Raw genomic sequence first — 16,349 nt, forward strand, 5'->3', positions numbered from 1 at the left:
TAAAAACATTTAAATTAGAATTCAAGAAAAGAACCATTCCTGATTTTCCACAATGGAAATATATCAAAAGTATTAAATATGCATTTCACCAAGGAACATATTGCACAGCCAGTTTGTAACAAAGACCAAAGGTCTGCATTTAAATTTAGGCATCAAATGGAAACGAACAGTTCACAAGCCAAAAATGTACATGATGACGAATACTATGTGATTTCATGGCAACTGGTTTTGAGCAGATGAAATGAAATGTGAAATATCCATCTGCTAATGCCGCACCGAGGAAATGAAAATCCAACTAATTTTAATTACAGTGTTTGCCTTCGACTGCAGTCTCAAGCAACAGTCTGCCCATCTTAATTACTGATAACACAATCAGTCACCACGTTCATAATCCACAGAACCCCCTAAATTTGATGACTGCATTAAAACTTTACATGAGTGTGTTTCCATGGCAATGGTGTGTCTTTTTAACTGACGTAAGCATAATTTCTTGATTTTGTGATGGAGCACAGCTGTCTTTCCCCCACCTCACACTGTCAAAGAAATTGTGCCGTATTGAAAGCAAATTATGGCACCGAATGTTCAAAAAGCACTCCTTCGCTTTGTTTATGGGGCACAGGGAAGCTATTCTCATCTCAGCAAGTTATTATTGTATGTCTCATTGTTTAATATGCAATTAACGCATTGTCTACCGAGAGATTTTGTGGTGAGTAACAATTAGGTTGTAATTACACAAGTGTTGCACTGTCCAGTCATCTGTCACTTAAATCACGGTATGTCGAATATTATTAGGCTCAGTTGTTTTCAAAAGTGAATGGAATACAATATGTTAATTTGTTTACCATCCTGGTGTCCTTTCATGGGAAACTATAGCTATTGGCAGACACTTCATGAAGATGGTGGAAAAACATGTTTGTGGGAGGGAGAGATGCACAATAACTATTAACAAAGAATATTGAACACTGTTAATACATTTCCACTCTCCATGATAGGTGTCCATTGTAGTCTATGCAAAGAATAGTTGCTGATTCCGCAATATGGCTGCACGGTGTGGAGAGAATAACTCACAAAAAGGGTTTATCATTAGAGTACATTCAACTATGTGTTGTCTCATGTGCATTAATTGTGAGTTTGCTGATGGCTTAGCCAGAGTGGAATTATGGTAAATTATTCAAATAAGTCAGAGGTAATACAATACATTTTGTTCAGCCTTTCATTTTTGTGAATTTTTTTGTGTGTGAAATAATTGAATGGATATATAAATTAAAATGAATTTTATTACTGATAAAGAGTAATAGGGGAATAGCAGTAGTTTATAAATATTTTTTGGATAATCTCTCATTGGGGCAAGAAAATACATTAACACTAATGAATCAGTGTAGACCCACAGTAGGGGTGCCATACCCTTGAAAGTCCTGCTTTCTTGGGTCAAAACTGTAGGTCAGAGGAGACTTCACCAGAGAGCTAGCTGAGTAACTAGAGAAGACATTTGAGTAGCGAGAAAAGAGTACTACAAGAGTTCTGACAAAAATACATCAATGGAACATCAACATACTTCACAGTTGGTAGCTACAATTATCAGTGTCTGTTAACTAAATCACATTAAAAGCATCAAAATCACTTCATTGATAAGTCATTGGATGAAATGTTAATACAGTGACCATATAATTTAACCTTTGAAACATAATCCCCATCTGGTATTTAGAACCGTCACAGAATTGTGATTAATTGCTCCTTTGCAGACTGCAAAGTAATCTTTAGATTTCAGGAAAGCAGATGATCATATCTCAAGGAAGCATCATTGTGATAATGCTAATTTGCATTCTGACTTGTACTCCCTGGGAGAGAGACCCTATTGCTAAGTATATTATTTAAATTATACATTCTGACTTCACTAAATGGATTAATTTAGTCAGAAAAAATTAGATATTGGTGACCTGTCCAGGGTCTATTCCTGCTTCGATGCATGCTGGGATTGTTATCATAAATATCAAATAAAATGTCCTTTCATTGCTCATGAATTATAGAGGGAGAATGGATCAGGCTAGTAACACAGACTTATGTTAATTTAATTATAAAATGAGTTCATTTATTTTCAGTACACACACCATTTTCGACACATTTTGGTTAACCTTTAAATATGTGTAACTCATTTAGATCTGTAAAGTAACTAATAATAAAGAATTGCTACCCAAACAAAAACTTAGTTCTACAAACATGCATGCACTATGTCACATGGTGAAACATGAATTAGATTCATGAATGTTTGCTATTACCAGAATAGACTACAAATCTGATAAAATCAACTAAAAAAGCTCTGAAACAAAGACAATATAGACAGTAGTATGCATGACAATCATTTTAGCTTTTTATTTCCATCTCTGCGTGCACGCTCACATACCCTAGAACCCCCGAGAGTACTTTTTGGTTGGAAGCCAATAAATGTATATGCCATTTTGAAAATCATATTTTTTCTTCCAGCTTCACTTGGTTGTATTTAACGAAAGATTAAGGACTGCTGTTTGAGATGTATTAATCTTTAACATTGTGTGGTCTTGGCTAAACTCAAGGACTGTCAGGTATGGAGATGAATACTTGTCCAATGGCTTTTCATTTCTTATTGCGGTTCACAAAATAGCAACAAAGATTAATTCAGAGAGGCACTGCACTTCAAAAACACATTTCTAAATGAGGGTGCATACTGCTCATATGATTTACTGTTCAGTCCCAGTCCACATTTCATCCTGACACTGCAGTTCAGAACATTTCCACATGATGAACGTCCTTGTTGGAATAACAATTTTTACTTGATTTTTTTACTTGATTTTTACTGAACGCACATTGGAAACTGCTTTCGAAGGACAGCTTATTTTTTTCTTGTGACGTCTATTTTGGCCATGGACATTTTTTTTTGTGTGTAGTTAGTTCAACAAAAAAAAAGAATAATAAAAAAATAATCTTTGCCTCTGATTAAAAATCTTGGAGGCTGACTCTATTGGAAACTCTTTTGACAGGAGAAACAGTTTTGACAGGAGAAACTATTTTGACATGTTATTCTGGCTCAGATAGACCCCATTTTAAATGAATGCAAGTCAAAATAAGTGAATAATGTTCTTATTTTTTAATACATTTTTAGGTCTTGAACATGTTGATATGGCCGAGGCTTTTAAAAAAACAAAAGTGAACCACCAGTGGTTACAGCCTGAATGGCACCAGCATCACTGTGCACAGGCAGCTTTTCCGGCCTGCAAGAGTAATCACCATAAATGCCCTGCTGGAAATGTAATAGTGGAGGAGTGGAGCCCATACACAGTAGTCTCAGAGGGCCCTCACAAATGCTAACCCTTTCTGCGCTATGTAAGTGTGGAGGATGCAGACAGCACAACAAGTTTCCACTGGCTCCTGTCCTGTCCCTCACCTCTCTCACTTCTGTAGACCCAGGCTTTTTATTAATCAGTCCTATTGCGGCAGGACATGTTCCTCTCTTACCTGGCCTGGATTCAGAAAAGAGAAGAACGTGAGAATGATGCGATTATGAGAACAAGCCATTCCGCCAATTAGGCTTGTCATTTACCAAACATCATTCACCATCAACTTCAACTCACAATGAAAGTCATTTTTCCCCTTCAAAAACAGGGTCTGTCGAGTCCTGCAATCATAAAAACGTATTTGCCAAAATTGTTTTTAATAGTGTTTGATGATCATTTTCCTATGCTGTAAGAAAAATGCTTTGACCATTGCGACAATGTAATTTTCCTGTTCTTGTAAGGCAGCACAACAGGGGACCATATGAGGTTATTTTAGCATGGTGCTAAAGGCTTCAAAGCTCTCAAATCATGTATGTACACATACAGTATAGTGAGTGCGTAAGCTTCTCTGGAATACTGCTATAACACTCTCTATTGAATCTAAAATACACTTAGGCCATGGAAAGCCAGGTCATGGGTCATTTATTTCACATACATTATTACTCTCTTTTAAACCACCAATTTAAAATGGGGTAATAATCTAACTTGATGTGCATAACTGAACAGCAGACAACCATTGCATCTGTTTGCTGAGATAGCACTGGCAACAGAAATTTACATTTGTTATCCTCTGCCCCGTGCTATAGAATTAATACACAAAATTATGTTTCCACCCGAGGCAATATACAGAAGGATTAGAAAGCAATAAGCTGCACAGGCTGAACAATATCAGGAAGCACTTCTGGAAAAACACTGATATTCAGGTGAAGTAGCAAAATGGCACAGCCCAACACTTAATGTTGCTGTCTGTTATTTAAATAATGTGGCCAGTGGCATTTTAAGCATGAAAATTATAGTGAGGCACACATTTTTTTTTAGGAATATGCTGGCACCCTTATCCAGACAGGTACACACAGTCAGTGATGAGTGCCAGCACAAAAGGCACAGCCTAAATAACCAAACTATGCCCATGTCAAATGTATGAAGTTTAAAGCCATCATGATCATTTAATCTCATGTTTTTCCAGCATAGTGCTAAAACTCACAGGCAATAAATAATCCACATGATTCATTCTTGTAATGTAATTGTGTTAGTTAGCCAGACTGCTAGCTTTGGTGCTGGAGGCTTGACACAAATACGACTGCTCATCGCTCAAGCCAATAGCTCGATTTTTTTTCTTTTTATATTTAACTATTTTTTATTACTATTTTAACTTCTGATCTTTAATCACCAGATGCTAGACAAAATATCCACAACAGTAGTTATTTATGAGGCACATCGGATTGCAGACCAAGTTCAATATATTTTTTCCAACTGAACATGTAAATGGTAAATGGACTGCATTTATATAGCGCTTTTATCCAAAGCGCTTTACAATTGATGCCTCTCATTCACCAGAGCAGTTAGGGGTCAGGTGTCTTGCTCAGGGACATCTTGACACGCCCAGGGTGGGGATCGAACTGGCAACCCTCCGACTGCCAGACAACCACTCTTACCTCTTGAGCTATGTCACCCCATACATGTGCAGGAGAATTTTTCTTTGCTTTTGCTCATGCAGTCCACAAAAGTTCCATGGGGCCAGAAGGATTCTGGCCCCATCATACACAGAGACCAAAAAAAGCTGCTGTCTGCAAAATTCCGGAAGAACATGCATGCAAAGCAGTACTGAGATATGTGTTACCATGTGTTTTGCACTACAGCGCCACTACTGGCCCCTAAGGTAAAATCACCACTGAATGTGGCTAGGCACTAACAGAACATTCAGTACAGACATACAATGCATGAACAATCACAAAAGTAATAGGCCTATATCCATTAAAACAAAACAAAAAACTTTTTAATGTTGGCTAATGAATGCGCAAATGTGGGTGTTGTTCATTTCCTTTTAGCTTGGCAATTGAAATGTTTTTACAGAGACATACAGAGTGACTTGTACTGTACCTTCCAACTAAACATTTATTTGATGTTTCCTTGATTTTCCTTGGGTTTTTTTGGTTTCACTTCATGTAGAGATATGTCTCTCTTATCTTTACTTGTATTTTCATTTTAGGTTTTATTTTCCTCCTGTTACTACAATGATTTTTACATATTTATTGTGCCACTTCCTCAATAAAATCATTGATTTATTGATTGATATATACTTGATTGATAGATACTCTACTTGCTTGAGCTATACTTTTGCTGAATGTGGCTAATTGAACCTAATGTGGCTAATTGAGGCCTGTCAGTATCTACCCCACATGCACGAAAGCGGTTACATTCATTTTTCATTTCATTTTTGTGTTCAGCCCATTGTGTTGCAAATTTGTATGAAGTGTGCTCTATAAAAAAAGGCTGATTGATTGATATTAGCTTAAAGTAGCAAGAGTGCATTGTACTCTGTACTCTATCACCCAAACTGATCTTTCTCACACAGTTTCTCCCAATGTGGTTGGCCACATGTTGCAAGATCCCTTGTTATAACCACACCTTGTGAGGCTTCAACAGTCAGAAAAAAAAACAAAACTATAAATTAGATTTAATGGCAAACATTTTCAATTCCTTGTGCTCTGTTTAAGTGCTGTTTTTTTAGTCTTGATGCCATTTCACAACTGTGTTGTGGCCCTGGTAACTATTTGCATTTTCAGATTTATTTTTCGGTTCCTAAAAGGCCCCTCACTTTGGGGGCTTGTGGCATTTTCAAAGTGTGTGACTTTCTGGCTGGACCCTGAGAGAGAAACAGGGCTCCAATAATATGATTGTAATGTTATTTATTTATGTATGAATGCGACTTGCCTTCTGTCAATGTGAGGGCCTTCTCCCCCCTTGCTATCAAATAAAAGCCCACACAGTCGTCACTAAAGCCAAAGGAGCCCCTAACGGATTGAACCTCTCTGATGAGAAGCCGCTGATAACTGTGAAAAGCGGCCGTTGCACAATGCGAAAAGAAAGTTAAGCAGGAGGGAGGAGCTAAAATGCATGCTGAAAAGAATGTGCTTAGTGAGAACAAGAAGCCCTGATTAAAGCAAGTTGCAGAATAGCTTCTTTTGTTTTACTTTCTTTCTTTTTTCTCTCCTCTTGTCAGCTGGGGCCTGTGGATCTGCCAGTTAGTAACAAGAGGAGTTGTAAGACGTGACTCTTGGCCAATGTGCGATTGCTACATTGTTGTATGATGGAGGATTCTAAATCCAGATTTGAGCAGCAGCTTTGAGTAATTCCTGATACTCTTCAGCCTTCCATTATTATTTTGCGGCAGCCTTGCTCCCCTACTCCCCGTTCACAAAGTCTCCGTTGCCCGTTTAATGATGACCTCATATGAAATTATGAAACCCACTCACTGCTGGCCGCCAGAGCCCCAGGCTCACACACAGTAGTCTGGTTTGTCTGAGCTGCGTTGATGAAGACCTCCTTAACACCGGCAGGGAAAAAGTAAACATAAAATATGACAAATCGGATCAGAAAGGCCCAGTGAGCAGGGCACATTCGACCGCAGGGCTGTGTAAAGAGGCCTTATTTTCTGACGAGCTCCAGAGAGGAGAGCGCAGAGAGATCAACAGCCACTTTTCTCACATCAGAGGTCAACAACCACAGAGGCCTTGCACACACGTACACACAAATGAACAGTGACAAATACACGAGAGACCTGATTATTCATGAGCAATGTGTTCAGTTCAGCTCCCATTTGAGCCAGTGACATTGCAGTAAAATAAACATGTAGAGCTAATAATGGAATTTTACCAAACCAAAACACACCCCATGCAAATTTATTCCACCCCTCATAGTTATGTGTTTGAATAATTTCAGGGACATTCTGAATTGACTAGGGTTCATTTTGGCAACCATATCAAGCTTATTTCCCGTGGGAAATTTCCACAACTCTCCGATTTTTTATTTAAATGCAAACAAAATACAGTTATCAAATCCAGCAAGTGGACAGTAAGGCATTTAAAAATCTTCTCAAGGCAATATCATTTCATAAGCCAATCCTCTCCAGAAAAAAAAATGAGAGAGAAGACTGTTATACCGGGCTATTCACACAGAGGCCCAGTACCCCCTGCATTTATTTGGACATGTTTTTTTAAAGCCTTGCCTAGCACAGCTTTATTTGCGGATATAACAGCTGTTCAAACACTTACTGTTATTACATTTTAGAGCAGTGGAAGAACAAACGACATTACGTTAAATAATGGGGGAGACTGACAGGAGAATCCATAGCTAATTAGAGCAGCTGGCTTTTAAGCCAGGCAGTTTGACAAGAACATTAAAAAGTATGTACGTTGCATGTCAATTGTGTTTTTGCTGCATATCCTGCATTTAGACAAGACAGAGTGGGTTTCAATATGTATAAGGCATTGACCAAGTGCAAACCAATGAAATGATGGGGCCACTTTACTTTAGCGCGCTCCAGTGAAGAATAGAAATACCCAAAACAGAACACGACCAAACAAAGTAATAAATAAAATGTGGTCTTGTTTTTGTACTCTGGAAAAAGAAAACCTGAATAAATAATCTGTTGAACAGTAATCGGAGCAAAACTCCAGGAGAGGAGTGAGATCATTTTGAGTGAACTGTCAATGCCCTTACAGTAACATGGACGTTCTGTTCAAAGGACCAGTTTTGATTTTTTGAAACATGAATATTTTGCTCTCAGATATGTCAATGTGCTAAAGAAAATGTTCAAACTTCTGGCTGACTGGAAGTCAATATGGGCTAAATTGCATTCATTATTTATTACGGTTTTCAGGGGCTGATTAATATTCTTTGGATAAGAGGATATTTTCATTTGGAGTTTAAAACACGCATAGGAGCTCTACTTGCTATGACAGAGTAGAAGGAAATTGCTATGGTAATATCTGCACTGCACTGCATAGCTCACACTAATGTTCAGTTGATTTAGAGCAACATATAAATCAATATGTTGACATGTTGTTGACATGTACATTGACATGTGCTGCATATTTTGCTTGTGCTTAGCCATAGTTATATGGCATTGTGCTCTCATTGCAGAGATTATTCTACTAATTGTTTTAAACAGAGAAAGAAAGTGTTAACTAACTCAAATGCAAGCAGATGCTACACTCTCCAAACAAGGTGGTTTCTGAAATAAATAAGCTCATAAATAAATGCAGAAATACCCATTTATGTCAGATTTTATCTGTTAACTTATTTCTGTGTACATTCATTTTTTTACATGTTTGCATTTATATTTATTTATTCATTGAGCCATTTGTTAATTTATCTTTAATGTTGTCATTTTTGGTCTTCCATAGACCACCTCCCAAAAACATGTTATTGCGATTCTGGTTAAATGCTATACTAATATATTAAAGTTATTTCCTTTTAATGTTTGTGCAGCTAAACAATATATATATATATATATATATAGATGCATTTTTTTCAACTCAACTATACATGTTTAAAGTCAAACCACTTTAGTTTGAGTATATTTAATATTCTGTCAGGCTTGAAATTTAGGCTATATCTTTTCAACACAGTATTTAGAATGTGTCTACTCATCTCACTAATTGTGCAATGAGTGGCATGAGTTTTGACAGAAAGAAGTGAAGTAAAAGCTTTTATTTTTAGAACGATGAATAGCTTTGAGGTCTGCTCTCCTTGACTTAAACCATTAGCTCTTAGATGAGAATGAAGTCTGTCTGTACATCTGAATTGCTTTTTTACACATCTTGTTTTGTATGAGGACAAATCCAATTAGCAGCACACAGACACAGGTCTGGATTCACAATATCTGCATTTGTCATTATCTTTGACTCACGAGTAGATAGCTGAACTTACGTTAGGGAATAAAAAACACTATCACAAAAGTTAAGTAATCAAAATGTGCTTGTTAAGGGAAAAGGTTATTCTTGCATTCATTTGTGAGGCATGGTTAAGTACAAATGTAGATCTAACACAGGCCAAAGCATTTTCAGTAAGTATTTACTTGTTCCGTCAAACTGACAGAATGCATTTTGATATAATTTACAATCATATCTCACACAATGTTTTCTCAAGCATGTATATGATTGATAAAATCAGGTTTATCTTTTAAATGCGAAAATAATTTGATGAAATCTCAAAAAATATATTTAATAAGATTTACTTTAATAAGAGTGTAGCTGAAATATAACATACCCAATTGTTGTTAAAATAAACACCCGTTTATGATAGCTCAAATAGAGAAAAATAATAGAGATATAAAATTCTAATGAAAAACATTTTCAATGGTGAAAAATCTGCACTTATCACTTCATGATGAACATGAAGCCAATAGTGTTTGAGTGGAAAATAATCATAATAACTCCAAAGAACCTCAAAACTACATCATGTGCTATAGAATGTTGCATCTTATATTTTGAATGCTGTTTACGTTTGTGTTCCCATTGTGTAAAATCAGCATTTTTGTGCTTTTCCTGCTTTTCTCCCCACTTTGGAAAGCTCGATCACTGCTCATTGCTGCGGCCGCTATCGATTCAGGGAGCTCAGACAAGCATGTGCTCTCCACCGAAGCACATGATCTTCTTATCACCACTTCACAGCAATTCTTATCAGCCTGGCAAGTCATGCTCGCACAATCATGAGTGTGAGGAAAACACTTCATTTGTGGCTTAACTGTCTCATTTGACTAAATGCATTTTTTACTGCATTTAAGTTAGGTATTATAACCCCAGTTGTGCAGGTACCCAGCTGTGAAAACTGTAATGGAATATGTTTGGTGAAAAAACTGTAAAGATCATCAGTCACATGAAGGTACCTGCCAAACACAGGAACACTCAAATGGCGCTGAGGTCACTCTGTTTGCTCCAGAAACCAGATTGGGAAATCCAGCTGAAGGCTTTCAGACTGAACATGCAGAAATGTGAAAATGCAATGTGTCAGCTGAACTGTTCTGCCAAAAAGCATCAATTTATTAGCACCAATGTATTTCCTTTTTGAGTCATATATGCTGCCAATGTTCTTAATGCAATGTTTTTATTACTTCAATAATAACAGGAAAATGAAAAAAGGGTATACGGCACAAACCAGAATGAACAGGAGTGTTTGATCTTAGCAGGAGAGTAAAACAAATAAAAAAGAGGATGAAAAAAGGAAAAACGAAGACCCCGACCTATATGCTTAATCTTCATATTTATTTCTGTTATTGACAATGCTTCCTTGAGGTGTCTCGCATAAGAAAACACCTCTGAGGTGGTAAAGAAAAAAAAAAAGATATTTTTTGCAACCTTGTTTTAAAAAGAGTGAAACATAAGTTGTGGCTAAAGCGCTTATCATCCATGTCACATTTATTGTCAAGCCAGACTATGGCCATGCTCAGCTGCATTTCGATGAGAGAAACTAGTCATTACTCAAATCCAATAACTAGTGGCTTCTTTCATAATGATACCCAAACACTAAATTCATGCTGTGCTGACTGCTCATGGAGAGCTGAAACCCCCCTTTTATAGGGGCCTATATACTGCTTGCAAGGGAACCTGTTTTTAGAAAAAGAGACATATATATTAAGGAACTCGACTCAAGACACAGTTACATGTCTCAGAGTTATTGTAGTATAGATTGAGAGCATGCTCTCTGAAGCTCAAAGGATAAGTATTTGGAAAATCAAACTAAGTGCCTTTGAACAACCGATACCCAATAAAGGTCATTGCTCAGATTCCACATGAAGAAACAAACAATTTGAAATTTCAGCAATGATCCTTTATTGGGTGTTCAAAGGCACTTATAATCATAAGGAAAGAGCTTAAAAGTGTACAGAGCTCTGCTGTTTACTGAATTTCTCTTTATTTTCTCTATATCCTGAACACATACATATTTCATCACTGGATACAAGACAGACAAAAGTGGCAGACAACCCTGGGGAGGAATATGAATATGTACAGACAATGACATTGCGCTGGATTCAGAACTCACACCATCTATTTATTGTCAAATAAGCTAATGCAGGCTAATACTTGATTAGGATTAATTCCCCCATAGATTCAATCAAACATGCTTTAAACCTCTTAGACTATAAATCCAAGAAAATAGTTTTTGTGGTGTCAGGGCTGGGTGTGGGTGTGGGGGGCATTCTTTAGAGAGCATCTTCACAATTCTCATGGTTTTAATAAAAAGTAATTTACAGTTTTACTTTTCTATACATTTGATTTGCATAAAATACATTTTCTGCAATAATTAAGAAGGAAACAAACATTGGCGAGACAAGATAACAGCAGAGCAGAAGTGGCTACTGTTACTGCAGTGATAGTCCTAAAGCTGGAGATTCAAATAACGCAAAATTCTGGTACTACCTCGCCTTCTAACATTTAAAAACTTTAAAACTATTTTTACTCAGAATTTGACATTAAGACATGCAGATAATGAAAGCAAAGATAACTCTTGCTTAAACCGAATAAATGAAACCTTTGGATCTTTAGACTATGGTATATTAATACCTACATTAAGTTATATTTGTAACAAACACAAGTGGAGTTGACCTTGTCCTGGTGATTTTTTTATTTATTTAAAAACATTTGGAACCCAAAGGAAGGAAGACCTTTCATATGTGGTGTTGACTGCAATCTACAGGCACCTGATCAACCAGCGACAGCGCTGAATGTGGAACCCTATCTGACTGAACCCTGTAATTCAATTGGCAATTGTGTCACTGTTACGGCCACAACAAAAAAACATTTTGCTCAACCTTGTGACCAGCAACATATGAAGTGGACACCACACCCGAGGATTAGTTTCAAAGCAAAAAGACTTTATTTATAAACAGTTGCCATTAATTAACCAAAACTATGGGAGTCTGGAGGCCTGGCCAAACAGAACAAAAGAATGGAGAAATCTGGGCCAACCACACAATGGGCCGTCGAACCCAAAACCTCCCCCCCCATAAACTTCCAAAAACAGTGCATAACTAAACTAACAAATAAAGCTGCGAAAACTGACCTACCAGACCTCCATCCTCAAAAGGAAATAAACACAAAGTAAGGAGCAAAAAAAACAAAACACTAAGATGGTCAGGAAGGCTGCTTCATCTTGGAGAGAGAGCTCCTCCTCCTCCAGCCTCCCTTATTTAAGGGGCAGGGCCACATGCTAATCACCAGATCAGGAGCACCTGAGAGAAAGAGAGGAGAGAGAAGAACACAAAAGGGGGAGGAGCATGTAACAGTGACACCCTATGGAACTATTGGCCACAGACAACACTGGCATGGTCCAAATATGATCCAAGGCCGTGAGGCATGCATGCACGTGGTGCCTTAACCAAAGGAGCCATCCCGCAGTCCCTGGTCATTTTTTATGTGATGAAGCCATTTAAACAAAATTAATCCATTAGCTGTTTGTTTTTTTATTACATTACCAGGACAGTAAAAAGTCATCTTGACGCAACAGCCTATTTCCCTACAGTTCGACAGCTTCCTGTACTGTGGAAAATACTCAATGTAATTTACATTTGATATTTAAAATTGAAAATGTGTGAGCCAAACAGAGCCTTTAGCATGAAAAAGCAGGTATTTTAAAGAGTGGTCTGACCAGTCAATCATTAACCATGGGTGTCAATCATTCCATGAGAACTAATTTTCATTGGTTTGAAACTCATATGTCTTGCCATTTTACTGAGATGGAGAAAAGTAGCCACTATTGCAATTATATACAAGGTTACTCTGGATGGTTTGATTAAATTGCATATGCCCTTAAACAGACCAAGGGCACTGATTAAATCTGGTCCATAATCTCTTTGACACGTATTACCACATTATTACAAACCTTTCTTTCTCCCAAAATATTGGTAGTAAAACGTAATTAATCAGATCTCAGTCCATGTTAGAGTAAGTAAATCCATAAAATTGAAATGAGAACGTATAAATACAGAATACAGTGAATAACGTTTGCAAACATTCAAACTTTTTTCTGTTCACCACGGACGTTACCTTACAGTCCGACAAAGTGGTGCGCCACAGACAAAAATGACTGCTGACAGGAAAGACACTGAGATAATAAAGGTTGCTTGTTTCATCCTGAAATGTGAGCGAAACTTAAAATCATCATATTGAGGGATGACTTTGACATATCGCTCAATTCTGCAAGCCTCTTCATTAGCACAACACGACAATACAATACAGTGTACTCATATAATATCAGTAATGTCAGTACCATTATCAGTGAAGTCCTCTAATATCGCGGAAGCCACTGTGAAAATGACCGTCCGTTTAGTCGCATCCATTTTTATAAAAAATGTGTTGGTGGCGAACTAAATGGAATGTTCTTTTAAATCGTTCAACATTAACTGTTCGTCACAACCTTAGTTTGGCACAGATGTTCGTCATCGCACAACTAGCAATCACAGAGAACGAAGCACAGTTCTTGGGATAAATACGGAGTCAAAAAACCAAATATCACACGCCAGTGTGACACCCCTGGGAGGGAGATGTGGCAGTACCGGGGAACACCGTTGTCTGTCGCATGGAGAGAGAGAGAGAGCGCACCCACACAAACATGAAATAAAATTTAAAAAAACGGACACCTTCACCCTTCCCCCTCAGGGGTTCCAGGCAAAAACAATAAACGAAAACAACAAGCTAAAATAACAAAGACAAAAGAAAGTAAAACAGAGCGATAACTATTTCAGTTTGCCGCTCTGTAGCTGGACTGCTTTCCAGCAGACCAGCTCCTCTGACATTTCAGCGGCGGTTAACTTTTCCCCGTCTTATTAAAAGAAATAAAACGCAACTCAAATAAAGAAACTCGCTCTCAGTGTTAGCTCCCGGTCTCTGGCCCGAACTGTGGAGAGCAGCACACCTTTAAGCATCTGGGCTGATTAGCTAACGCAGCCCAGGTGCGTGTGCTTTCTGCACCAGTCGACGCAGCCGAGACCAATCCACCTCTCCGGCGGACTGAATGCCACACCAAAGTAAGGTGAATTCAAAATTCACTGCTAATCAAATGTAGCCATCCAACAACTCCAATCATTTGTACTCTACTTAAGACTATAACACAATGTGCCCTGAATTAACCCTCATGTGACTGAATTGCTTGGATCAGTGCCATGTCTGACAGACCATCTGCACAATAAATAAATGAATAAAAATTTTTAAATATATGGACTTTATTAGTAGGGAAGTTCCAGGCCTGTGTCTGTAGACCATCTCTGCCCATGGTTGCCTGGGAGTGAATCTCTCACACAGAGTAAAACACTCACAAAGGCTTCTGGCAAAGCATCTGCTGTTCCCAACACATCTGACCTTTCCTGATAAAGCCTAAGCTTGTGCCAGACGCTGCAGCCTTAAAGTAGAAGGCATCTTTACTGCTGTTCGAGTCGATATAATGAAAGTGGCCGCAATCAGTTAACAGGTACTGATCTAAAAGGCTGGTTGCTGCCTCGCATGCATGGGCAGCCCATAACTCCTGTCTTGGGGACAAAGAACATAATGAGGAAAAGGCTATATTTATAAAGCTATTCCACCTGATCAATACTAGATCACATTAAGGCCAAGGGCAATGGACAGCGTCCCCACGGCACATTCTGATCAAGTTTAACCTGCGAATGAATCAATGTGTGATACGTGTATGCATCAGTCAGTCTCGCCTCTCTCTCCTCTCATCAACCTGTCTATCCACAATGGGTAAATAAGGGTGACCTCCAACTGGCAGACTGGAGCTTCCCCAGCCATGTGTCCCTTGGATATTTCCGAATGAGAATGACACAGCAGGGAATTACCCGCCAAGGCAGAGTGTAATCCTCGGACAGATAAATATAATGACAAAAGGCCTGAAAGGGAGATAATGGCTTCATTTGCATAGTATTGACCGGGGTCAAACAACACATTTGTCAGACATCAATAGCATTATAAATCCATTACTAACTGAGCTGTTGACTGTGTCAGCTTGCAATTTTGTCAGGCTACTAAAGATATTTTTTTCATGCACTAAGAATAAAGGATATAGGCCAAAGGGTTACTGTACTGTGGGAGCAAAAGGAACTTAAATTATCAGACAATCACTAGTATCAGCCATGTCTTTCTCCATGTCTTACCTTTCTGGTAAAGTAGGGCAAAATGCAACTTGAAAGGTCATGGACTTACAGCTGGGGCTCCCAGACATTTCTGTGTAAAAGGTGTACACTTCTCAAAAAAAGAAAGCAATCACAACTGTGCCAAAAATGTTCATTCTTCTTTTGTAGTAATGACACCTATAAGTTCATTCCACTGAATTAATACATTGACACTGAATAGTTGTATCATTCAGAGCCAGCCCTAGGGTTTTAGTGGCCCTAAACAATAATGTTGTTGTGGCCCCAAAGTGCTCCAATATTTAAAAAATAAAAACTTGAATTGTGTGGCCCAGGGATAGTTGTGGCCCTAAACAACTACATGGAGCATTCATGCCAGCAGCCGGCTCTGGAATCATTCAATGTCAATTTATTCATGTGGTGGAATAAATGCATACATTCTGGCCCCGGCATTCCTTTATTGCAGTGGATATGTATGCTTAAAACCTTCAGCAAGATTACACACATACACAAACTAGCAGTAAACTAGCATTAACCCTGATGTTGTCTTCACATTTTACATGCACCCTGTGCCCACAGGGTAAAAAATGACCATCTCTCGCCAGCCTCTTCATTGAGTTTGAAACCAAAATCAATATTTTTTCATGTAGAAAAACAACCTGTCACTCATCAATAAATCAGTGAATAACCGTTTTGCCACTTCACAGTCCATAAAGACTGTATGTTTTCAGTCTACCTTGCTAGTTTGTCTACACAACACACATCATAATTGATTTTTCTCCAGTAATGGATTTGTGGCACTGAACTTTGATTATGATTCATTTCTGCTTTCATAACTGTAGGGTTAAAAAAGACTCATAAGACAATTATTGTACCCTGATGGTGTACTGTTTTTAAAAAAATATAAAAAGGTA

The 16,349-nt window shown here is 38.0% G+C and overlaps 1 long non-coding RNA gene across 1 annotated transcript; it reads right to left on the reverse strand.

The window, feature by feature from the left end:
* Nucleotides 1–12,165: 12,165 nt before the first annotated feature.
* LOC135254287 (uncharacterized) lies at nt 12,166–13,748 on the reverse strand. Its single transcript, XR_010329814.1, has 2 exons — nt 13,581–13,748; nt 12,166–12,543 (listed from the first exon to the last, which is right to left on the reverse strand). It is a non-coding gene; the product is annotated as an uncharacterized LOC135254287 (long non-coding RNA).
* Nucleotides 13,749–16,349: the final 2,601 nt, after the last annotated feature.

The sequence above is a fragment of the Anguilla rostrata genome, chromosome 4 (genome assembly GCF_018555375.3).
Source record: "Anguilla rostrata isolate EN2019 chromosome 4, ASM1855537v3, whole genome shotgun sequence".
NCBI lineage: Eukaryota > Metazoa > Chordata > Actinopteri > Anguilliformes > Anguillidae > Anguilla > Anguilla rostrata.